Genomic DNA, 24,451 nt, shown 5'->3' on the forward strand with positions numbered 1-24,451 from the left:
TCTTTCTCATTTCTTTCTTTTCTCTTTCAGCTTTTTTTTTTTTGGATAGCATTTTGAACTTAAGGAAAAGCTTCAAGAGCCCAAGGAACCCTTGTGCCCTTTCCTCCAGGCCACCAGTTGCCACCATTTTGCCCTGCTGCCTTTCCCCCCACATAGACACACACGAGTGCACATGCGCACGCTTTTCTGACATGTCCTGATGCGTTATTTGCCTCTCCATACTTTATCACGTATTTCCTAAGAACAAGGATGGCTTCAGTGTGAAATCTTGGCTTTTTCCCCCTTTTCTCAGTGCTGGGATGGAACCCAGGGCCTTGTGCATTCTCCGCAAACTCTGTTCCACTGCGCCACGCGAGCAGCCTGACAGTGAATCAAAATCAGGAAGCTGAACATCAGTGCAGCGGGGTTATCGAGTTCACAGCCCTTGTTCAACTTTGAATTGTCCACGTGGTGTTCTTCACGGCTATTTATGTATCTTGGGGAATCGGAGCTCAGGGGAACCCTAGTCTAGTATTCTACCGTGTTTTAATTTTCTGCGTCACAAGTCTTTTAGTTTTTAAAGGCTCTCACTTTAAGAAAAAGTTCCTAAAAGTGGGACTGCTTATCGTGAAGAACTTGGAAACTAGTACAGTGACAGGAGAAAATAAAAAAGTCCATGATTGCTGCACAAAGCCTTGGCACTTGGCCAGGTGAATGGATTGTAAGAAAAGTGGTTGGTCACCTGGTCACCTGGCCCTGCAGACCGCAGTCCCCACTCCTGAGAAGAGCCCCCTCAGCTGAGTCCTCAGGCCGTCTTTCCTGCCCCTGCCCACTCTTTGGGTGGTTGCCCACATGAGCAGGCTGACAACCTCCCTTGGTAGCACTCTCCTCGTGTGTGCACAAGTAGGTACTTGGGGTGGGGAAGGGCGGAGATCATTATCACATACAGGACTTGTTTGAGACTTGAAGTGTTGCAGGTCCTCTCTTGTCTGCTCTGTACCCCTCGCTTCCTCGACTTGGCAGAGGTTAAGGATGCACATGGGCCTGACAGAGGGCTGCGGCACGGCCCCCGGTGGCTATTGCATATAGTTGCAGACTTGCCTCTGGGTGAGCCTCTCATCCTTTCTAGGAGGCCGCTGGAAAAGTCAAAGGCAGAATTCTAAATTGTGTTGCTTTGTTAATGACTGTGCTACTCAAATGCACACTTTCCTAGGGGAAGGTTTCAAAACTCCTGTGCAGTGGAATTTGGACCTTCTGTTTGGGTTGTCCCCTCTGCCGTCACCGCCAGCACTGAGAGTGGCTCCCCTTTCTCCTGGCCTCGAATGGGTCCTCCAGCGTGAGTCAGCTTTCTGGAATGATTTTGTTGGACACTATTATTTCAGAGTGCACGACGCCTCATTCTTTGTACCTCAGTTTCCCTGAGCTGCGAATCTACGTTGTGTGTGAGAAGGGGCCTCTGAAGGTCATGATCAAAAGCTTCAAGTATTTTTCCATGTGTTTGTTTGTTCTTCTCCTGCCCCAGACCCTCTCCTTGAAGGCGCTGGCCTTGACAGTGACTCCGGTGGGCAGCCGCCCAGGGTCCACGCACCCTGCTGAGCCCAGTAACTCCTAACCTGGCCCGACCAGCACCGAGGGCTGCTCTTCAAAGAAACCCTTTGAAGTGCAAACATTTCCTTTCCTGAAAAGAAGGGAAATTGAAATGAAAACGTATTGTTCTGGGCAGACAATGTTCTCTTCGATCAAAGAGGGAGTGGGGCTTATAAAGGGAGATTCGCAAATTGGACCTTGATGTGGCAAAGCCCGTGAGTGTGAGTGTCCATCATTGTGGAGGAGTGCACGGGGTCTCCGAGGTTGGTAAGATGGCATTTTTCCTTATGCTCCTAAATTGAACATATTTGATTTAACTATGTCTCTTTGTGTTTTTTTTCGGAAATGACTTTAGGTGAATTATAATTCTGTTTCCATATTAGAATATTGTGTAGCCAATAAAAATGGCATTTTCAAAGAACATTTGATCTTAATGGGGAAAACTTTAATGTTGAAAGTGAAAACAAAATAAAAACCCTGATTGTAATTTTCCATGTTCACCGTTATCTTAATGAGATCTGTGTATTTGCACAAAAAGAAAATACGGTCACATTGAACTGTGGGAGCTGGGAGTGTAGCGCAGTGCTAGAGAGGATGCTTAACATTTGAGAGGCCCTGGGTTCAATCCCCAGCATCTCCTACTCCACAAAAGTCTTTTGTTTTGTTTACTGCTGTGTTTGTAGCACCTATGATAGTGCTCAACAAATATTTATTGGAGGAATATTTATATAGGTTAGTAAAACAGTATATTTTAAAGGAAAAATAACTGAGGTAGATTGTAACGTTTGGCAGGTAGATAGGACAATAAATTATTTCAAGTTTCTATTACAATTCTGCCCAATCTCAGTTTGGGGTTTATTTTGTTCTTTGGTATAAGTATGCACCATATTTTGTACTTCAGTACAAATCATATGGTGAATTGTTTGCTCTGTCATTTCGATTTGGAGTAATCCAGCCCTGTTAAGATCGGAGTATCAGGATATTACATTTTTGCTAGGTTGGTTATTAGATATCTTCACAGATCAGGTAAAATTAGAGCTTTCTCTCAAATCACCATTGGGCCAGCCTGTCCCATCCTGTTGTGGAGAATTTTTGCCTGATTTGCCTAGGATTTTTTATCTTTTGAGTATCAAAGATGACCAAGATTCACTGGCTGATTTCTAAATTTATAATGTTTTCAGAAAATATAGCTTTTCATTTCTACATACAATGAAGATAAGCTTTGGAAATGTCCCTCATTTAGGCTGTCACCTGTCTCTCTGGTCCTGCAGGAGGATATAGGCACGTGGGATTCAAGGCTCTGGTAGTGCCTGTCCTAGCTGTCAGCACAAAGTTCTAGAAGCCTTTCTCGGGGGTGTGTGGAATGTGACTTCTGCTACCCACACACTGGTGTTCCCAAGGACAGAAACTTTGACCGCTATCTACAATAAGAACTAAATTTATATTGCCACCAAGTCCACACATGGCGACACACATATTGATAAAAAGATTGGAAGTTTCCATGAAACAGCACCTACCCATTGTTCTTTCCTACAGTGCAATCTGATAATTTTATTTTTTTTACAGTCCTGGGGGTAAAACACAGGGCCTCACACGTGCTAGGCAAGACCTCTGCCACTTTCCTATACCCACAAAACTCTTGATAATTTTTATTCTTTTCTATCTCATTAAAGACATTAAAAAAGAAGGGTGCTCCTAGTGGCCACTTCCAGTTTGCAGAACAATGCTACGCTTGGATGCACCTAGCCTGCAACTTTGCAAATCTCAGGTCTGCTGCAGGCACTAAAGGTACGAGAATAATTCATCTTCTAGGAGGAGAAAGTAGTAGAGGTTTCTTTTGTGGTGAGAGTTTCTGTCTGAACTGGACTTTATTCCTTGTGATGATTCCCAGCAGGGGAGCAGGTTTACAGGACACCTGTGAACTTCCCAGCTTGCTTTGAGTTGCAAACTGAGTAACTGGCATCAGCTCTCTTTTAGAGGTGGCCTGGTCAGGATATGTGTGTGTGTTTGTGTGTTTCTCAGAAATGGGCCTGCCTTTATTTATTTATTTACTTGTGGTGCTGGGGATTGAACCTAGAGCCTTGTGCGTGCAAGGCAAGCACTCTACCAAATGAGCTATATTCCCATCCCCCTTACTTATGATTAATTTCAAGTACTTTGAATATCCTTGAATTTATTTTTTTTTCAATGCGTTTTAAGGAAGAACACGTCTGAAAAGTTTGCCTTTTCTTTCAGCGTTAAGGATTTGTGAGTAGAACAGGAAAAAGATGCTTTAATAGAAAAGTTAATTTGAGGTCTGTCCAATCTATTGGATTAAAGTTGAGCAGAGTATTGCAAATATAATATTAGCAATGACAATTATATTATTAAATAGTTCTTGGAAAGGTTGAATGGATTTTTGCTTAAGAAGAATTTGAATTTTATTTTGATTTAACAAGTAAGTATTCTTAAATAACAAAGCCCGTGTATGTAATTCTTAAAACAATTGTAAATCAAGGGAGTTGGTTCCATTGAACAAGGGCATACTGACATAACAGAACTAACACAAAATAAATCGCCCTAGTTTATTAAAACACTATACAAATATCTGTCCTGTTCCTTGCAAACCTCTTTTATTTACTATGCTCAATAAAAATATATTTGCTGTAAGAAATTTACAGTCAGAGTACTTAATTTACAGTCTTTTAAAAAATGCATGTATAAGTTATAAATTGCCACCACTGTTAGTATTTGAGTAGGAACTTCATAAATTTGGTTTTATGCTGTTACATACATAGCAGTATTATTTGCAATAAGTGATAATCTTTAAATGTAGTTGAGTGTCACACTCCTCACAAATCTATAATGTCAAATTTTTAACAGCCATTTTGTTTTTTTAAAAACCACTTTTGTTAGAAGACATTTCTTTTTCATTTTACTTTCTTCCTAAAGGGCTATCTTGGGGAGATATTAAGTAAGAATATCATTAATTCTTTGAATAATTGTCCTGAATTGGGAAATGTTCATCATATTGGTCTTAGCGTTTGCAGTCAGAATTTAGAAAGTGATCAAAACTAATTTGTGGTAGGGATTAGGTAATCACTGAATGCCTGTGAGTCTCTGGTCTGATGAGTGCAACTGTGTACCTTGGGCAATTTTGAGTTGGGGCAGTGCCCGGTGGAGAATACCACTCAACATGAATTCAAGTCACTTTCCTATTGCACCTGGGTGCCCCTCCACGGGAGATCTTGCCGTGCCACCGTATAAGCTCTTGTGTTGGTGGTTGAGTTGGGGCCTCTTAGGGGCTTCTGGCTCTGACCCCCAGAGCTGTCTCTTTCTGGTGAGGTGTCCAGTTACGTAAAGGAAGCAATCATTTTCCCTTGAGGCCCTAGGAGGCAGGCACAGAGGGAGAGAATGGGATCCTCAACACTGTTGCTTCCTGGGAGCAAGAAGTGCTGCCCCAGGTCCAAATGAAGAGACTCAGACATTTTAGTTCTTGTCCCTTTTTCTAAGAATTGCTCTTGCTACTGGATTTCCTTGAACTGGCAGAACTTTGTGCCCACTTGATAGTGAGTGTGGACATGGTGCAGGCCCCCTGCCTAGGCCAGAGGGCCATATTCCTCTTAGGTTTGGACTTTTCTGAAAGATACAAGGTGTACACTACTAAAAGTAAAACTCTAAACTTAGGGCAGGACTTACTGTAGTATATTGTTTCTGGAAATATAACACACAAGACTGGAAGTGTTTCCATTGTAGTTGTACGTATTAGGTGAATTCTGTGATGGGCCTCTTAGTCATTTCTGTCACTCCTTCATCACTGTCTAAAGGCCATAGGTAGGTAGGTGTATAGGGACTGGACAGATGTGCCAGTGGAGGCCGGCCACAAGGGTAGAAGGAGGGATTATATCTTCCTAAGCATTTAAGTAAACTATTTTGCATAATACAACAGGGCCTTTCCTATTTTAAAGTCAAACTCTGGGTGTCTATCTAGACCAGGGTTATGTACAAATCCTCCCCTGGGGATTTTGTTGGAACTCAGATTCTGATTCAGGAGGCCCAGATGGGTTCTGAGAGACTACATTTCTAACTCCAGGATCACCTAGAAAATGCTGGAACCTGCAGTCATTTAGGAATACCACGGATTGAAAGATCCCAGGCCACGTCGGTCTTCGTGTCTTCTGTACCTGGAGCGATGACTGGTACAGAGTAGACATTCAGAAAGTGCCCTTTCAACGGAAGTGAAGGAAGTGAAGAAATTGCTGTCCCGTGCCCATTTATTTTAGTGCCTTTGGAGGGGCCTGGTGGCCCTGTCTGTAGTCTGTGCTTTCATTTTGACCAGCCTGCTTATCTGTTTACAGCAGATAGGAAGTGATAAGTTCCACTGCAGAGGTGGGGCTGCTGACAGTGCTGAGAACTGATAGCAGCGAGGAGAGGACAGAGTGCTGCCCAGAGAAAGCAGCGTGGTGGGGAGAGTTGAGCTGAATGATGGACACCTTCTTTTCTGTTTTAGGAGATCCCTGTTGTGTGACCAGCCCCAACTCTGTGCCTTAGTTTCCCTGCGTGGAAATGGAGAGTCATGGTTTCCCGCTTGGCAGGCAGTGTTGAGGATCAAAGCTTCGGGGCTATTGCCAGGCTGAGAAAATGGGATCCCCGTTAGGAATGGTGTCTGCAGGGTTGAACTTCAGGCTTGAGAGAGGTTTCTGCCAGATGAAAAATCCTGTTCCTGAGGTTGCCCATAAATGTGTCTTTGCTTTGCTAGTAAAAAAGAGTAGGTGTCAATTAACATGCAAAGTGAATTCTCCAGACGACGGAGAGGTGGAAATGAGCTAAGGAGAGGTTGCTACATGTTCCCTCTTCGTCAGGAAATTCTTCATGGAAGAGGCAGATGCAGGAGCTTTCTAATTAAGGTCGGGCAAGGGGAAGATGAACCTGGCTTGGAGAGGGCCTGTGGGGGTGGCCGTGGTGTTGACAGAGCTGGCATGGATTGCCAGGTTTCTGGGCCCCCTGCTCAGAAGACCTGAAACTAGGGTGCCCCTTGGAAGAGCTAGCAAGCATTTGGGTGTATGCCCTTGTGGTTAAACCTCCTTGCAGTTTACTTATTCTTGGTTCTTAAGAAATCTCAGGAAGGGATGGCTAAGGGGAAAAGGGGTGCTTGGGCACAGTTCCCAATCTGTTCTACCTCCGTGGAGGTGCTGGACTCTGCCTGGGGAGAGATCTGACTTGGAATACTCATAACTACACCTTGGCTGTGTCTAGCCTGTCATTGAGTTCAAGGATCTCTGCCTGGCACAGGAGTTGGTGGAGAGAAATTTAAAGGGGATGAAGCGGAACAGTTTCTTAAAGAGCCTCGACATGGTCTCAAGCTTCCCAGATGTTCTATGGCAAACACCTAGAAACGCCTAAGAGTTCCCTGAAATTTCTTAATCTAAGTGGTTTTCTTGCACCTTCTCACAGGAAAGTGGTGCGGGGGCGTGAGAATGGGGTGTTATAAAATGCAGGTGTGTGGCTTAGTTTTGCTGTTGTTTCGTTCACTAACTCATATACTCAATAAAAGGCTTTTTGTTGAGTAGGATATAGAAATACCACTTAACAAAAAACTAAAATAAAAATAATTCAGAAAGGCAGGAAAATATAAAAAGAAATGTCATTTCCATGTTTCTTCAAAATCTGAAACTTGTGATCACTCCTATAAAGTGCGAGCCAAGGCTGCCTGTTCCAGGGAAGGCCCGGGGTGGTTGTGGGTATGGTGGGGTTGGGGGTGGGGGGACTTAGGATTTATTCTGTGCCCTTTGACAGCTTGTGAATTTTGCATGAGGAATGGCCTTGTTTGGGGGGAAAAACAGATTAGTTTTCATGGTACGTCTTGAAGGAATTTAGAGATCGCTGACGATCACCTTTTCAGTCACTTAAGAGGTGCACACTGTGTATTCGCCTCACCAGGCATTAATGGACAACAGATCGCATGGGTGGAAGTGTGCAGTTGGGCTCCTGAACAGTCCCTCTGCTTTACAGCACTTGTCACCTTGCATGGGGGATCGGTCAGCTGAAGACATGTGTCACGACTGTTCAACGAAGCGGCCAAGGGAAGAAATCATGACACGTTCAGAAGTGTGAAAAATTCCCGTGAAGGAGAAGGTTATGCCACTCGTTGCGAGGTGTATTGATGGACAGTGCGCGTGGACAGAGTGACGTGGAGTGGTCACAGGAAAGGGCACGCATCAATGAAGGAACTAGGAGACCAGGTGAAGGGAGGTAGAAGAAACTTGGTGGAGGAGTCCTGGATTCTTAGCAGGGCCTCATGGGCCCCGAGAACCCGAAAACCCAGACAGGCCATCTCTGTTGTCCCCTGCTGGGTTCGCCACACTCTCCTCAATCTTCAAAGTGAGGCCACCTTAGGGTATGAGTCTACCCTAGACTTTCCCTTTCAGTGACCTGGAAGCACATAGACCACAATGCTGTGGACTCTTGTCACCCTGGGCAAGACATAGGCTCAGGGCCATGTTTTCTGCTTACCGATTTAGAAGGGATTGCATTAAGATGTTACTTTCTTTGGGATTTCCAGCTCTGAAAAGGATAGAGGTGACCAAAGACCCATGGAAGAGCACTGTGTGGTTTGGTGACATGTGAAAGCGAGTGTCCAGGGGTAACAGTGATCAGGTGAACTGGGGACAGGAGTTCTGGTCTTAGGACATGAAAGATTGTCATTGAGAATCTTGGCTTTGTCTGCGTAGGCCCAGAAATGCTGAGCAGGACTCTGGTACTCCCAGAAGGCACAATGACTCTTCTAAAGTGGGGGCTGGGGGTAAGGTACCTGGAGCTAGTGTCCATGTGGTTCACCAAACTTGTGCTCCCTCAAAGGACTATTCCAGAAGACCTTCTGCATTCGGAATGGTAAGTTTCCTTGTTGCAACTGTGGAGCGCGTGGTCTTGGACGCAGCATTTCTCAGTCTCATTGCCCACTAGTGGGTGCTAATCCATTCCGGATGGCCTCCAGCCACTTCCTGGTGTTGGGTCGAGCTGGGCAGCAGGGTTCTGTTGTGCAGGGTGACTCCCGGGGAGGGCTGGAATGTCAAGATAGGCCATGAGAAGTTTCAGCTCCAAACTGTCTCACCAGAGAGGGAGCCTGTCAGAGGTTATTTTTCAAAAGACTTATGAGCCAGTCCTACACATCAAAATACAGACAGCCCTCATCAAAGGAAAGGGAAAGAAATCCCGCCTGTGTTAACCCACGCTGCGTGGACTGGGGGTGAAGCCTTGCAGCAGCAGCAGAAGCAGCAGTCAAGCTCTGCTGAACCTCTGTAACGAAAAATCTAGCAAGAGCTGCCTTCTGCCCGAAGCGCCTTTGGCAAACGCTTCATGGTGCTCTTGCTTCTGCTTCTCCCCCACCTCTTGAGCAACAGACTTCCCCCTGGCAGAGTAAAGAAAAGCACAATGTGAAAGACAGAGAGGGCTTCCTGCCTGCCTCCAGGTCCTGCATGCAGAGGAAAGGGAAATAGCATGGAAGGAAGTCTTGTGTCTCCGAAGGAGAGGACTCTTGTCAGCCCTGCGGCAGGTACCGAATGCATCTCCTCAGGAGCATGGAGCACTAGGCGTATCTGGTGTAGGACAAGAGGATACCCACTGTGACCTCGCAGCTCTTAGTCTTGTCCAGGAAGAAACTGTCGTTGCAAGGAGATTGTACCACATTTGCCCTTGTAAAAGCCTCTGCAGCTGTTCCCTGGCCTCCCCTGGACTCCTGGATAGACTCAGCCTGGAGACAGGGTGTGGGACACCTGATGCTTTTCATTGGCCTCAACATTTTGCCCAGGGTCCTTTAGATTTGCTGAGCAGGTCTGATCCAGCCATGAAAGGGCATTGTTACTCACATAGGCACATGTGTGCGTATAAAAACAGCATGCCCTTGTACTGAGGAGCGTGCAGAGCAGTGCCCCCAGTTTAGGGAAGATTTTTAGGAGGACAAAGGATGGCAAATAGTCAGATTTAGGGGAAGGAAAAAAGGGCACCTCAGTTTTGCAGCCCAAGTTCAGATGTCTTCAATATCTGCTCTCTGGGCAGAAATGTGATAAGGATTATGTTACCAAAGAAGCCTTGACTTTTGTTTGGGGATAGCAGAGCATTCCTAAGAGTCGCCTGGAAGAATCGTGATACCCCAAGGGTCAGCGATGTGATCAGAGTTTCAAATGCCATGGGCCACAGCGAAATGGGCCACACTTACCAACCAGCTTTGAAAATCAGCCATGTCCTTTGTCAGGTCTTGCAAATGTTTTGGAATAAATAAAAAAAACAAAAAAGACTTCGCGTGGCTTGTAACACACTCACCAAACCTGGAAAACGTTCGGAGGAAGGGAGGTAGGCTCCTGAAGAACGTGGTTGTGGCTGCACAGCACACAGGGGCCAGGAGTGTTGGGGGTTTATCAGGAATCTTTGGACAGTGCTATCGTGGGACATGCCTGCTCACAAAGCTTGCTTTGTGAACTTGTCCCAAGACAGGACGTTTGGCTGGAGTAGACTAAGTTTGACCGGGATATTATTTCTGATGTTCTTGGCTCCCCAGGCAGGTATTTGAGAAAGGAGCAGGGGTGAACTTGGTCCCCAAGACCCCATCCGAACTGTCCTTTTTACATTCTTTTGGGATTGTAGAGAGAGTTGCACCCCAAGGTGGACACCGCCTCTTTGTTTGACTTAGGAACCGCCTCTTGGAGGCAAACTCTAGAATCACTTGCCCTCTCTTTCCCATGTCCTCCCTTCCTTGAGATTTCACAGCCACACTCGGGGGACACTGCTGCCTGGTACCCTGTTACTGTTCTGTCCTGAGTCGCTGCTTCCTCCACCGCCCCCCCCCACTCCCTGCACGGGGAGAAGGTGGCTTCCTCATCTGACTGTCGGTTCATTCTACCGTTAGCAACTCAGACCACAGTTAAAGAAGACATCACCCATGAAATTGTCTTCTAGAAGGGGCCTTGTGTTGTGCTCTGGATATAGGAAATTGTAAAGACCCAGATTAACACTTCTCTGAAGGCATTTAAAGAGAACCCAGCAAGGACTCCTCTGAACTGGAAGTACCTGAGTGGCACGTGGAAGGATAGAGGTGTCAGTGCCAGACCTTGGCTCTGGTGTGCACGTGATGTAGGAACCAGCTCCCAGCCTTCCCCTACTTTCCTGGGGCCTGGGAACTGAGGGAATGGCTGGCCACTTGCCAGTGTGGTCCTGCACACTTAGCGAGTGGTCAGTAGATCTTCCCTCTCTCTTTATTCTTCATTGACTTCATCATGGTGCTGAAGGTGGTGCATCTGTTGTCTAAAAACGCCCCTGGGCGCGCTCCTACCAAGGCCTCTTCACAAATGCACAGGTAAGGCTGACTCTCTGGAACACCCCCCTCTTCCCCTTCTCTGTCTACAGTTGCACAAAGCTTAGGTTTGATTTGAAGTTGGTACTGGTGCTGGCCTTTGGAGAGTTGGTGACCCCAAGAAGCAAAGGACTGATCCCAGATTGTGAGACCGTGTTGACCATGTTGATGGCATTAGCTAGTTCTCTGCTGTTAGAAAAATTGGTCATTTTTATCTGAGCTATTTGGGTGGTTCTTTTTACCTGCAGAAGGCTTTGTATTTCCTGATGATTTTGCAGGCCCATGAGTTTATGCCCATTCTGGAACATGAAGAAGGCAGACCGTTGATAATACTTGGTAGAAATGACTTTCAAAAAATCCGTCTTCAACTATGAACAGGGAGCCGACTGGCTGATAGGTCCTTCCTTGCAAGTTGCAGGACCCTAGCGGCTGACCACAGAGGCTGTCTCTTTAGTGAAGCCAGAAATGTATTCCTTTGTGTCATGTTGAAAAAATTAGAAGAACACAGACTACATTTGGAATCTAAATTTTTTGGGGCAGTGACACAAAACCCTTATGGATTAACTTGTACATAAATTCAATTTTCAGCTTAATTCTTTTGGCTGTATTATAAAATACCTAACAGTTTAGGGCTAGAAGCATGGCATAGTTGTTTTATGCCGAGTAGTGTTTAACAGCATATCCAAAAGCTAGATACACTTCCCCTTGGTCCAGGCTCAATTATTTGTTTGTCATTCTAATTTTGGGCTGTTTGGAGGAATAGATTGTTGACAGTAATAAAGCAAATAAAAGCTTCTTTTGAAAAACTGAAAATATGCTGGGGATTTATCATAGGTTGAAAGGAGTACACTGTATTATCTTTTAAAAATATATGTTGTCGTCATCTTCTCTCTCACTCTTTATCTTTTTTTTTTTCTTTGAGTATATTGTTTTGATAAGGTGTCCCTGGGAATTCTTCCCGCATAGATCAAGAGAAATTGGCACTGGGTTGAGTAATAATAAATAAGAAAATAAATAAGAATATTTATTCTTAATAAATAAGAATATTGTGGTGTTCTCAGATGTTTGTTTAGTTACATGTTCCTGCTCCCCCTAACTAAGGGACAGTTGCAATAGTTACACAAAAGGGGCAGAGAAAAAAGTGCATCCTGGGAGGTGGTGGCCTTGCTCCTCTGCTTTGTTGATGAGAACTTACCATGTGCTCCATCAGGTGGGGTGGCAGGTGTTTTATTCATTTGTTTGGTACTGGAAGTAACCCTCAGCAGACAGACGAGTTAAAGAATAAAAAATATTAGGTGCACTATGAAATGTCAGGATTTACTCTAGACTTTGTTTTCAATTGTACGATTTTAAATTTTGAGGTAGGCTCTTTGAGAATTACCGTGTCCATTCATTTCCTCATTCCTGCAGCAAACACTGGCCAGGTGCTTTACAGGTGCCCACTTTGAATTGCCAAACTTCTTGCCCTTAAAGGGCAGTCATTCCTTGAGGTTCTGCAGATAGGGTGATAGCACAGCAGTTGGCCTTGAACCCTGTTTGCTTATGGTTAAGTGAGCTCTAGAGAAGGTCAGGCTCTTGCTACCAGTTCTCACTGAACTGTAGCCACTAGGCTACTCAGTCATAGTACCCCTTTTTCTATTAAGGCAATCTAGGGATCTGCTCTCAGTCGTCACCCCCTCTTGTGTCTGAGTTACTTCATGTGGTTGGCTATTCCCTTTTCTGCATCTTTCAAAGGCCACTTGCTACAGATCCACAGGCGGGAGGGCTTATCACATAAGCCAGGCATTACTTATTAGAGTGGTCTGCCGAGTGCCTTTAGAGTGGCGATCTGTGACAGTCAGGCCCCTGGCCCAGACCATTCGCCCTGCTCCAGAATGAGTGAGGGTGCAGGACCTGAGCTCTCAGCACAAGACATAGCAAATAAAAGGTGCTCAGTTAAATTTTTTTTTTTTTAAAGAGAGAGTGAGAGAGAGAGAGAATTTTTTTTTTTAATATTTATTTTTTAGTTCTCGGCGGACACAACATCTTTGTTGGTATGTGGTGCTGAGGATTGAACCCGGGCCGCACGCATACCAGGCGAGCGCGCTACCGCTTGAGCCACATCCCCAGCCCAAATTTGAATCATAGGTTAGCAGTGGATTATTATTATTATTATTATTATTTTAGTGTAACTTCTTACTGCTGAAAGATTGTATGTTGGCATACTTGGGACATAATGATGATCTACTTGGGATATACTTATATTCAGATTTACCTGTGCCATCCTATATCTGATGTGATGGCTACACACCAGGCTACCATCAAGGTGTGCCCTGCCTGGCTCTTGGCACGCTTGGCAAGGAGAGGGTGTGGGGCTTAAGGGCAGCAGACAGAGTTGGACACTCTGGTGGCGTAGAAGTCCGCCTGCCTTTGAAGTCCTTAGTCTTGCTCGATTCCCCTTTGTTATTGTGATACTTCCTTCTTCAGCTCCTGAAGTGTGGCTGTTCCCTTGGTCCTGCGGGCAGCCTTCTTGGCCCCCTGGAAGCTCCTCTTGCCTCTGGTGGGCCAGCATCTGTAGTCCTGGGTGCAGAGTCTCACACGCCTAGCTGCGTGGCAGGTATGTCCATCTGCTTTGCTGGACACAGCATTTGGACAACGCTTTTTGGATCTGAGGATATTTTGACTCTTAGGAACAAAAAATATTTTATCAGAGATATGTCTTCAGGGAATTTTCAATGAAAGTAATTTTCTTAGTGGACTTCAGTTCTGAGGTTTTCGGTTTTTAGAGCGCAGATGAACCATTTAAACTTTTTATTTTTATGAAGTTATTTTTACCAGAATAGATTATTTCCCAGTTATGTTTTTATGGAAGTTTCTTCTGCCCTTATCAGCCATTTGCCCACAGCAGATGGCTCAGATGGATTTTAGCTTTGGCCACTGTTTTCTTTTGTCTCTTGTCCCTTCAGTGCCCAGTCTGCGTCCGTCAAATTTGGCAGATGTGCGTTTTGACCAAGCAGAGCTGTGACGTTGGCTGGTTGTTTCTGATTGATTTGGCTGGTGGCTGCTCTGTGCAGTGCTGACAGCAGTCCCACGCAGATTTCCAGTTACCTTCGTCCACCAGCCGTTTGATACGCTGCACACTGGCGGGGTCCAAGTGGCAGGGTCACGGTGTCTTATCTAGGTCTCTGTGTCAGCTCAAACTCACTACCTGCAGATCCCAACTTGGGATTTCTTCCAGTCTTGAAGATTTGGAGGTCTGAGAGTTAACCTTGACTCACCTGACTCCTGCCCCTCTGAGTCCATAACTGACTGCTTCTGCTCCGTCCTGTCTGTCAGATCACCTGTCCAATCAGCTTCTCCCTCCTCCTTCCACCACATCCCAGGACAGTCATCCTGAGCGGGGTCTTCCCGTTTCCCATCCCTCTTTCTGACATTCTCCTTTGCTTTTTTCTATGTCTTTTCTCCTCAGTTGAATCCTGAGCCTCTTGGGGGCAGGGGGCCACGTCTACAACTTTATCTGTCCCCCACAGCTCCTCACGGAGGGTGTGCATGGAGGAGGAGACACAGCGAGTACCCCTGAGTGAAGGGTCCTGGCTTGGCCACTGGGGTCTGGGCCTGTGCACTGGGCTTGTCCGGCTGCAGGTGGCCTGGAGAGCGCGCTGCACTGGGGCCGGGCGCGCGGCCAGCCCTGTCCACCTGCCTGTGCCTGCGTCAACGTGTCACCTGTAGCCCCAGGTCTGGGCGCTGCCTCTCTGGCTAATGGCCATCTGGCATCCTCCCCGGTGACTTTTTTGTTTTGACCTTTCCTTTGAAAAAGGTTTCTGAAGCAACACTGTACATATAAAGGTCAACAAAAAAGAGTGGGTGATAAGTGGACAGAGATGTAAGTTAAAAGGCCGGAAGCAAGGTTGCTCCACAACCAGGCCGGAGGGGATGCGGGCAAAACAAATGCCTTGCAGTCCTTCTGTAATCCTGTGTCTGCAGAGACGTCAGGCGGGACGCGGAAGCAGACGTTTCCATCAGTGTACACACACGGGTTGGCAAAACAAATAACTGGGCTTTGTGACCACGCAGGCCTCCTGGAAGGAGGACTGGCCTCTCTGCCTGACTTCAGAGCGCAAGAGACTGGAGAATCCACCTTACAGCGGAACTGGCGCAGCCGTCTCCTTTTCTTAATGCAAGTTTAGGCTTCCAGATTCGGCCCAAGCCAGACTGAGGTGACAGGGCCTCCCGCTGAAGCGTGACCCACGGCAGGTGACGTGTGTTTACTTTCATGGAGTCTGAATGGCACACGGTGACATTCACGATGGCCACGGTCACTGCCAACCCCCCCCCCCCCCCAGGTCACGGCCAAGGGCAGAAAACTGGGAAGTTCAAATATTTAATTATTTTAAAATAAAAGTTTGGCGTTAAAAACCTGAGTCATTATTAGTTATGCTTTTAAGGTTTATCCATTTTGTTCATACTTTTAATAGTGTAAATTCAGTTTTAATATTTCCAGACAATAGCCGTCAAATCTTGTGCCTTCTGAATTAGTGCAGATGGAAACACATCTAATAACTTTTTTTGTTTTTGGTGATTCTGGAAATTGAACCCAGGGCTTTCTTCATTCTAGGCAAGCGTTCTACCACTGAGCTACACCTCTTGCCCTTGTAATTTAAGTTTTCAAAATTTGTTCCAATTAGTTATACATGAGTAAATTTAAAATTTTAAACCACCTATTTGTATAGTGTTTGTCAATTACAAAATACCTTCATACTGTAAATCAGTTATTTGGGTTACTTAATCCTCATAGCACGTTTAAAGTTGGCTACTAGTAAGACTTCTCATAGATTAAGAAGCTAATAATACTGCAAATTTATTGAACTCACTAATGCCTGACAGATTCAGTACTTTATACACATTAATTCTTTTGACCCTCTTCATCTTGCAGAGATGAAAGAGTAAGCTCAAAGAAGTTAAGTAACTTCCCCTTAAACTTTCCCCAGTTTAATTTGAGATTTTTAACCTCTATCTTGCCTCTGTCCCTTGATCCTCACATTAGGAACAAGATAGGCCTGGGGTAGGGATGGAGGTGTAGGTGAACCCAAGTCATGATTCCTGTTTCATGTAGGAAAACTGAAACAGAGACATCTAGTGGCTTGTCCAAGGTCACACAGCCAGGGTCTGATAGGGTTTCTGATACCTCTTCAGATCTGTGAGCTGATAAAAATGTGACATGAAAATTCTTCCATTCAGTGAACACTCCGTTTCAGTGATGCAGTTTGGTAGTAGCTGCAGATCCACAGCAGGCCCTGGCATCCTTGTCCATGCCGTTCAGAGCAGAGAAGGTTCAGGAGAGGGACCTCTGCATGTAGCATACTGGTCATTTGTTTTATGCCATGGAAATGGCGTGACTGGACCTCCCAGGATTCACACTCGGGTCGAGCTGTGCTAGATATTCTCTCCTGTTGGCCCACCCAAGGGCTGCAGTTATATGCATGGGGCTGCCAGGGATTTTCTGTTATTTGGGAAAACGTTCCTCCCTGGTCCTGTTTTTCCTTTTATTGCTATAATGTGACCAGGGCGTCTGGACAGATTAGATTGCTGAGAGGTGTCACTGGCTGGATCCTGGCCAGCCTCGAAGGTGGGTCCAAGGTGGCATCCGGGCAGACTGAAGAGAGCTTTGGGATGACGCCCGTCCCAGCCACCGAGAGCTGGGAAAGGCACCATCGATCGACACTCGAGGTTCCTTGCTCTCATTTGTGAAGTGAGGCTTGGTGGCTGAGTTTCTAAGTGCACGAAAGACCTAGCCACGTGTCTGCAGCCTACTAGCTGCTCAGATGTCATTCGGTTAAATTGAGGAACTTTAAAAAAACCAGATATTTGTTTTGATGAAACAGTGATCACCAGACTCTAGGAGCTTTTGCGACTGCGGTGGTGGCTGTTGGTCTCCTGGAGCAGCTCGTGTAACAGGAAGGAGGCTGTCTCAGTACCACACTGCCGAGCCGTCCTCCCGGGAGGGGGCCTGCGTCCCGTGAGTTGTCATCAGTAACTGCAGGCACCCAGAGCTCACTCACCTAACACTAGCCATCAGGGGCCCTGCAGGGAACAGGTGGCCTTCTCAAATTGGGCAATTTGAGATGAGTTTAATGAGGCAACTACATACAAAAGCAGGGCAGGGTGTCAGTAGCCTAGGGTAGTGAGGGAGGGTCCCTGGGCACCTCCAGCATCTTGGACCTGGAGAAGGTTTGGTGACTGCAGCTGGCTGTGTGACGGGTGATGTCACATCAGACACCCCGAAGTGGGGTCTCCTTCATTCGCCTCCTCCTTTCATCTTCCCAGAGAGACCAGGATGGAGGTAGGTCGGCCGGAGTGAAGTCCCACATAGGTGAGCCCCGGGTGGGGACGTGGCTCTGGGGCCAGTGGATGTGACGGGCACCTTCAGTGGAGTTGAGGACAGAAACAAGTTAATGAGTCATGCAGCCCCACGTTCTTTTTTTTTCTTCTTCTTGACAAGACACTCTTAAAAATCAGTGACAGACAGAGCAGCATTTGGAAGGCATTGGAAAGCAGCTTCTTTGGAAATCTTCTTTCACCCTGAAGCTTGCAGACCTGTGTCAGAGTGCCTCCACGTCACTCCGTGCACTTGAACTTGAGTTCACATGGCACCGATGAGCTCAGGGGTTGGCAAGCGAGTTCTATAAAGGACCATATCACAAGTATCTCAGTCTTTGCAGGCCACATGTGCCTCTGTTGGAATGATCGTCCTCTCTTTCTTCCTCCTCCTCCTCCTCCTTCTCTTTTGTTACTTTTATTTTATTTTTTTAGTTGTTGATGACCTTTATTTTATTCATCTCTTTATAGGTGGTGCTGAGAATCAAACCCAGTCCCTCACATGTGTGAGGCAGGTGCTCTACCACCGAGCCACAACCCCAGCTTTTTTGTTCCCTTTTAAAATATGAACCTTAACATAAAAACAAAACCATTCTTCATTCGGGGTCAGTATTAATCGGGCCAGGGGCCGTAGTTCTGAGTTCCTGGAGCAGGTGGTGGTTCGCCTCACTGCTCTGTGGGGGCTTCTGTCTGTAGGATAGGTTTTAGGGCTGGGAGAAACATTTCTGTTTTAATGGTGTGTTAAATCCCACTGTGAACTGGAAAAAGGTAGGTAGGAGACACATCCAGGGCACCCTAGGCTGCGGCCTTCAGGGTCTGAAACTGGGTGATGGAGGTGAGTTTGACAGCTGACTTCTGATAATTCTGTTGTGCTCCATTTATGAGAGTAATGTGTAGGTTTTTTTTTTTTAATTGATTAGGTGATAAAGAGGTCGATTCCCTTAGGGGGAAATATCAATGGTGGTGTACCTACCACCCAGACTGTGGATTGGAGTGGATTGGAGCGGCTCTCCTTCCTGCCTGGCACTGCCTTCTTTGGTTATTTCATGTTTCTTATGTAGCCTCTTGGGACCATTTTGCACAAGAGAGCTGGTTTATGGTGAAGTCTTGGATTGACCTATGCCAGGTGTGGGATGCCCAGCCACCCTCCCCCTCCCCGTGGAAGCTCAGGGGCACTGGACCGTCCACGGTGAGCACAGTCCCTAACTGTTCCTGTGTGGAATCGTAGCAACCAGCTAGTGCTTTAGCTGCGGGAGAACAAATTACTCTTAATAAGTCTATAAAAGAAGTGCAGAAATTCAGTGGCAGGGCTTGCGAGTGCTTGCTTAATTCCTTTCGGTGATGACAGGGTGGCACCAGCTCCTCCTTCCTGGACCTGTGCCGCCCGCCTGGGCTCCAGGCCACCTCCAGGCTGGTTTGTCTTTATGGGCATCTTTAGTGCCTCCGCCTCGCTGAGATGCCTCCGTGGGAGGGAAAGGGTGGGTGGAACTGCCTGCAGGGTGTTCCACCCAGCAGCCCCACACTCCCAGGAGAATGGCAGAAGTCCCAGTCAGGTGTGTCTTAGCAGTGGAGGGGCCGTCACTGAACCCTGTGAGCGTCCCCAGCATTCAGCATGGGAAGTGTCCCCAAGTCTGCCTTCGCCTCACTGAGCTGGGTGTTTCTTCCAGCCTCCCTGGTGCCTTATTTGCCCTAAGAGTGCCCTTTGATGGCCTCTGGTATCAGTACCATGTCAGGGCCAGGAGGTGGGTCCGTTTCTTCCTGCCTGATGGGCTTTTACAAACTTCTTCTTCGTTACCTCTTGAAGCATCCCATTTTCTCTGATCCTGGACCACAGGCATACACGAGAGGACTTCCCTCTCCCCTGCACTCTGTTGGAGCTAAAAGCGTAGAAACTCTGTATGTTATATATTACATTATTTAAACCAACAAATGCTGCAGTATGCCTTGATTTTTATGCTGTCCTGTGTCACCGTGAACTGCTCAAGCTGCGTGTTGAGATGGGAGCTTGCATTCACCATAGAACAACAATAAAAGATGAGGCAGTGCTGGTAGGGAGGGTTTATTACACAGGAGCTGATTCCACCTTCCTGAAACTCCGAGAGCAAAACTGCTTTACATATAATAAACGGTTATGTGAATAGAGTGGAGAGCCTCTTACCAGTTGGAGCTGGAGCCACAATTATTAATTTGGGGGTGGGGTGGGATGGGGTGGGGGATGAGAGTTTTGACTTGAAGCTGGTTTGAAGTGTGTGGAGGAAACAGCAGAGCTGGTGTAGAAGGCATCGGGTTGGCCTGGGCACGATCAATAGGAAACCGATGCTGTAGCTCCTCACGGAATGGGTTCCTCTTAGCTTTCTTTCCAGCAGCTTTTTAAATACAGTTTACACACCCTAAAACTCCCCCATTAAAATATGCATTTGCTGGGTTTTAGTATATGCAGAGTTATGCAACCATCAGCACAATTTTAGAATAATTTCTTCCCCCAGCCCCACCTACCATTCATAGTTCCTCTCCATTCCCTTCCTGTATCCCCACCCCAGCCTGAGGCAACCATTAATCTCCTTTCTGTGACTGTTGGAGACATTTCTTATAAATGGAGTCACCCAACCTGTGGCCTTAGTGACTGGCTTTCACTTGCTGTTTTCAAGGCCTATCCGTGTTGTAGCATGTGTCAGAACCTCTGTGGATGAGTGACCTCCCGTGGTATGTATGGGTCTGTCACACTGGATCCGTTCACCATCCCGTGGACATGTGGGTTGTTCCCAAGCTGTAGCTGTTAGGAACAATGGTGCCGCGAGTGTTCGTACATGTTTTTGCATGAATTATTTTGGGTATAAACCTAGGAGTGGAACTGCTGAGACATCTGAGGCAAACCTGAGTTAAACTTCTATGTTTAAACTTCGTGACACTTTTTTTTTTTTGAATTATGAGTATTTTAAAATTGTGGTAAAATACGTGTAAGATTTACCACCCAACCATTTCTGAGCTCATGTAGTTCAGTGGCGTTCAGTCTATTCACAGTATTGGGTCAATATTCTTCTAGGTTTTATTTTTACCTTTTTCTGTTTGTTTTTTTGGCCTTGCTGGGGGTGGAACCCAGGGTCTGGTGCATGCTGGGCAATAATTCTACCATTGAGCGACACCCTCGACCTTCCTCTTGAGTTTTGATGAAAATCCTCACCATCTCTTGAGCCCCAGAAAGGGAAGTGACTGGGGCCTTCTCTTGGTAAAAAGGTGGGTGGATAAGAAGCAAACTCAGTATCTTCTGGGAGCTGTCAAGGTCTAGATAGGGAAATGGGTCCTCGGACTAGAATCCAAGGGCCCCTCTCTGTGTACATGCTGCTTGAGCAAGAGGAAGAGGGTGGGGTTAACTTGGAAGGATTTCCCAAGAATTGGTAGAAGGGAAACAGCAAGGCAGGCTAGTGTCTGTCTGCACCCTGGGCGGGAACCCACTGGGCGGGTTTGAGGGCCACCGTCCTTTGCAGGAACCTCTCCTGGGCACAGCTGGATGCACAGCGGGGCTCATTTCCATGGTGGTGGATCTTCTGTCAATCCTTCTGGGCCCTAGCAAGTGGAATAAGTGGGTCCTGTGTAATAAGGATAAGTCATGGGAGAGTGCACCAGCCTGGAGTCCAAGTGCGTGAGCCTGTATTTTTAGGGAAAACAATTATTGAGATGGAAGAGACCTTGAAGAAGCTTGGCCTAGACCCTCACTGTCCCTGAGCCCTGTCTTGCACCCAGGGATGGCTCCCCGACCTCCCCGGAGACACCCCCCCGGCCTCTTTGCTCTCCCCGCTGCTCGTGTTGGAGACGGCCCTGAAGTCTGTATGTTTCGCGAGCAGCGTTCTCACCTCCCCAGTCGCACCTTCTTTCCTTGCTGGCAAAGACTGTTTTATGTTCTTGGTTAAGTCACGGGCAGACAGCCATGTCCTATGTCCAAAATCGGGTCGTTGGGCCACTGTCTTACGGGAGCAGCTCGTTAATGAAATAGTTCTTTTAAAATATTGGCAATCTGTGTAATTAAGAGCTGATTATTTACATGTCAAACAATTCTTCATTGAAACTGGAGAATTTCTTTAAATAGCAGCTCCCCCTGGCTGCATGTATCTATTCGTGTGACTGTTTTGGCAGGAAAATCTCAAAACACGAGCTCAGAGCCAGGGCCGCTAAGAGCAGAATGAAAACCAAGAGAAAGCGCTTCTGGAATCGTGTCGTTTACTCCGCGAAATTCCCCCAAATGTATGTATTTCAAAAAGTGCTTCATGGGCTCGTATGCATCATCTCCATTTACGGATTCCTACGGTTCCGTGAGCTTTGCTTCCCCATTGGGAGAAGGGAGGAAACTGAGATTCAGAATAATTCGTCCAGCTCCTCCAGTGTTCTGTGGTTGGCAGGTTGATGCCGATGTCAGCTTCAAAACCTTTGCCTCCTGTTCCCTTGCGACTCAGTGTATTTGCTAAGTGGGAGGATCATCCTTATATTCAATTAAACTTTCACTGTAATTACATTATGGCCCGCAGCCCCAGGGAACTTATTATAAGTCTCAGGAAGAGTTTTGTTAGTCTTGAAAATCATGGAGAGCCAGACACCCTGAGGATCGAGCCCCGTCTTCACTCTGTGTCCACTTTACACAGCCAGGCTTTTCACGTGTGAAGTGGTGTGTTGGCTGTGTAAATGCAAAGGCTTGGTTTGAGCGTTAAGTGAGCTCACACACCTAGAGTGCCTCAGGAGGGGGCACTGGTATACAGTAGGTGCTTGATGTTATTATTGTAGTTATGATAGTAGGTGCTTTCATCATTATTATGTCAGGGGCGCTCTGACTTCACGTCTGCATTTATTGTCGCTGGGTCAGAGGCGGAATCAGGAGGCGGGTTGGGAAATGACCGAGTGGAAAATCAGTGTGTCCTTCCATACCTCCTTCCTGCGGCCCCAGCCCTCCCTTCCTCTTTCTCCCACTCTTTTCCTGCCCTAGCCATGTTTTCCTTTGACAGTCCAAGAAGATTTCTGCATTCCACGGCTAGTTGGTCCCTTCAACCTCCTAAAACTACGATTTTGTTTTACAGATGATTAGGTGTTGAATAAAGAGGTCTCGGCTCACTGGCCAGGACAGTGTCCCTGGGGGAGGAGCTGCCTTCCCCACCCTGGGAACAGGGCCTCTGACCGGCGAAAGCTGCCTTCGACTCCACGCCAGAGCGCTGTCTTTGATGACAACAGGGTGTTTTGATGAGATGGCATTTGGGCCTTGATTCTCCCTTCCCTTGGTGGCAGCGCCTGTCTGTGAAGTGGGGCTGGGTGTCCTGCCAGGAGGCTGTCGTGAGCACCCTGGAGATGCCCGACAGGCCCCCAGCACCAGCAGGTCCCTGGCCACCCACCTCTTCAGACGCAGCCTCCCTCCAGCCGTTCTAGATAGAAGACAGCTCACTCCTCGAAATGAGAACCCGGATTAGTAGGGGAAGCCTGTCTTCGTCCGCACTCCGTCTTTTAATCCTTTACCTCTGTCTTCCTCGGCCTGCCTCTAAGTTATTCCCTGTGCTGCTTTGGGGACGTCCAGAGCTCTCCAGGGATGTGATGACAAGGTTTGGCTTTCTCAGGAATGTGTGCCCATCTGCAGACGCTGTTTGTGGCGGTGGTTCTCAGAATTGTTGTCAGTAGTGAATCATTTAACAGCTCAAGTCAGTTCCACCTGTAGAACATGGGCAGCCCCCAGTTCTGTGCAGTGAGACAGAGTTTCTCCACCTCGCCACGATGGATGGTTCTTTGGAAGGGGCTGCCCTGCATTGTAGGATATTCAGCAGCATCCTCGGCCTCTGCCTGCTAGTTGACCTCCTTCCCTCGATTGTGACAGCCCAAATCTCTCCCTCCCAGTGTCTCTAGGCGCCATTCTGCTTAAGCTGCTTATCTCCAGATTTCTGAGCATTTTGCATCTCACAGGAAGGAGGAATCGTCAGACTTGGGGCCACATGGTGTGGGTGAAGAGAGGGCTGGGGTGGTTTCAGTTGTAGAAGGATTGGGATAGGATAACTATCTTGCTGTCGTCTCCTTGACCTCATTTCCTTTAGAGTTTGTAATTTTTACCCCCTCATAAGTATTGTAGAACCACAAGTCTCTATATATAGATTGTGCGGTGGATAGAAACTGGTATAGGTCCCAAATAAAGGTGGAATCAGGAGGGATATGAGATAAGGAGAATACCACAAAAATGATAACTATGCAAGGCAGTGTATATGTTAACGAGCCAGATTTAGTCATTCCACAATGTGCATAGACTTTGAAATACGCTGTGCACAGTAAATGCATGTATATTTTTATCTGTTATTGTAAAAAGAAAAGAAATGAAAAGAGGCAAGATATTCATATTCTCAAGCAGACAGTGAAATCTGTTCTATGAATTTGTAGAAGGAACCGTGATTGACAACTGTAAAACCCACTCTTGCCAGGTAGAAGACAGTACATTTTATCAATGAGAAAATGGTAAGTGGGACTATGTGGTGCTGTGACAGAACTGTGGAAGTGGGAACATGTTTCTGGTCACTGTCCAGATCTGTTCCTTTTGAATATTTCATTTCACTTAATAATAGTCTAGATGAATCTGAAATGTAGTGTGTTAACTTTCTGTTACTGTAACAAAATACATGAGATAATTAACTTGAAAAAGAGAAATGATTTGTTTTGGCTCACAGCTTTAGATTTTCAGTCCATGACTGATTGGCCTGGTTGCCTTGGGCCTGTGGTGAGGCAACACATCATGGTGGAAATACATGGTAGAGCAGAACCACTCCCTTCATATCTGGGAAGCAGAAGAGAGAAAGGGGCTGGGGTTCAGCTCTCCCCTTCAAGGGTACACCTGCAATGACCAGAAGACCAGTAGGCCCCACCTCTTAAAGGTTCTACCCCCTCCTGATAGTGCCAAGCCTTCAACACACGAACATATTTTTAAAATTCCCACAACAGCACTGCCTCTCCAGACCGGAAGGCTGAAAGACAGGAGTCACTATCAAGTTCTGTGTGCTTCTCCAGATCCTTCTGTGAGTGTGAGCTCAGAGTGTCTGCAGGCATAGCAGGTAGGGGGTCCGTTCTCAGCGCACCCCACGGGGCCGCAGAATCCTCAGGACAGTTCTGGACTCTCTCCTGATTCCCTGGAGTTGCTTTGGGGGATCCAGAGTGTGCCACTTCTGGTTAGTGCCTCATGCATGCTTATTTTTTTGA

General features: G+C 46.7%; 1 protein-coding gene across 4 annotated transcripts in view; it reads left to right on the top strand.

Annotated features, from left to right (window-relative positions):
• The window catches only part of Slc7a1 (solute carrier family 7 member 1), a 74,855-nt gene that overhangs the window by 6,119 nt on the left and 44,285 nt on the right, over window positions 1-24,451 (top strand). The window contains exon 1 of one of the 4 annotated variants that reach the window (XM_040281632.2): window positions 1,687-1,829. The exons of 2 other annotated variants lie outside the window; for them this stretch is intronic. The gene's annotated coding sequence lies outside the window, so the exon portion shown is untranslated. Of the gene's footprint in view, window positions 1-1,686; window positions 1,834-24,451 lie in introns of those variants that run through there. One more of the 4 variants, XM_040281631.2, reaches the window with a different exon arrangement.

The sequence above is a fragment of the Ictidomys tridecemlineatus genome, chromosome 6 (genome assembly GCF_052094955.1).
Source record: "Ictidomys tridecemlineatus isolate mIctTri1 chromosome 6, mIctTri1.hap1, whole genome shotgun sequence".
In the NCBI taxonomy this organism is placed as follows: Eukaryota; Metazoa; Chordata; class Mammalia; order Rodentia; family Sciuridae; genus Ictidomys; species Ictidomys tridecemlineatus.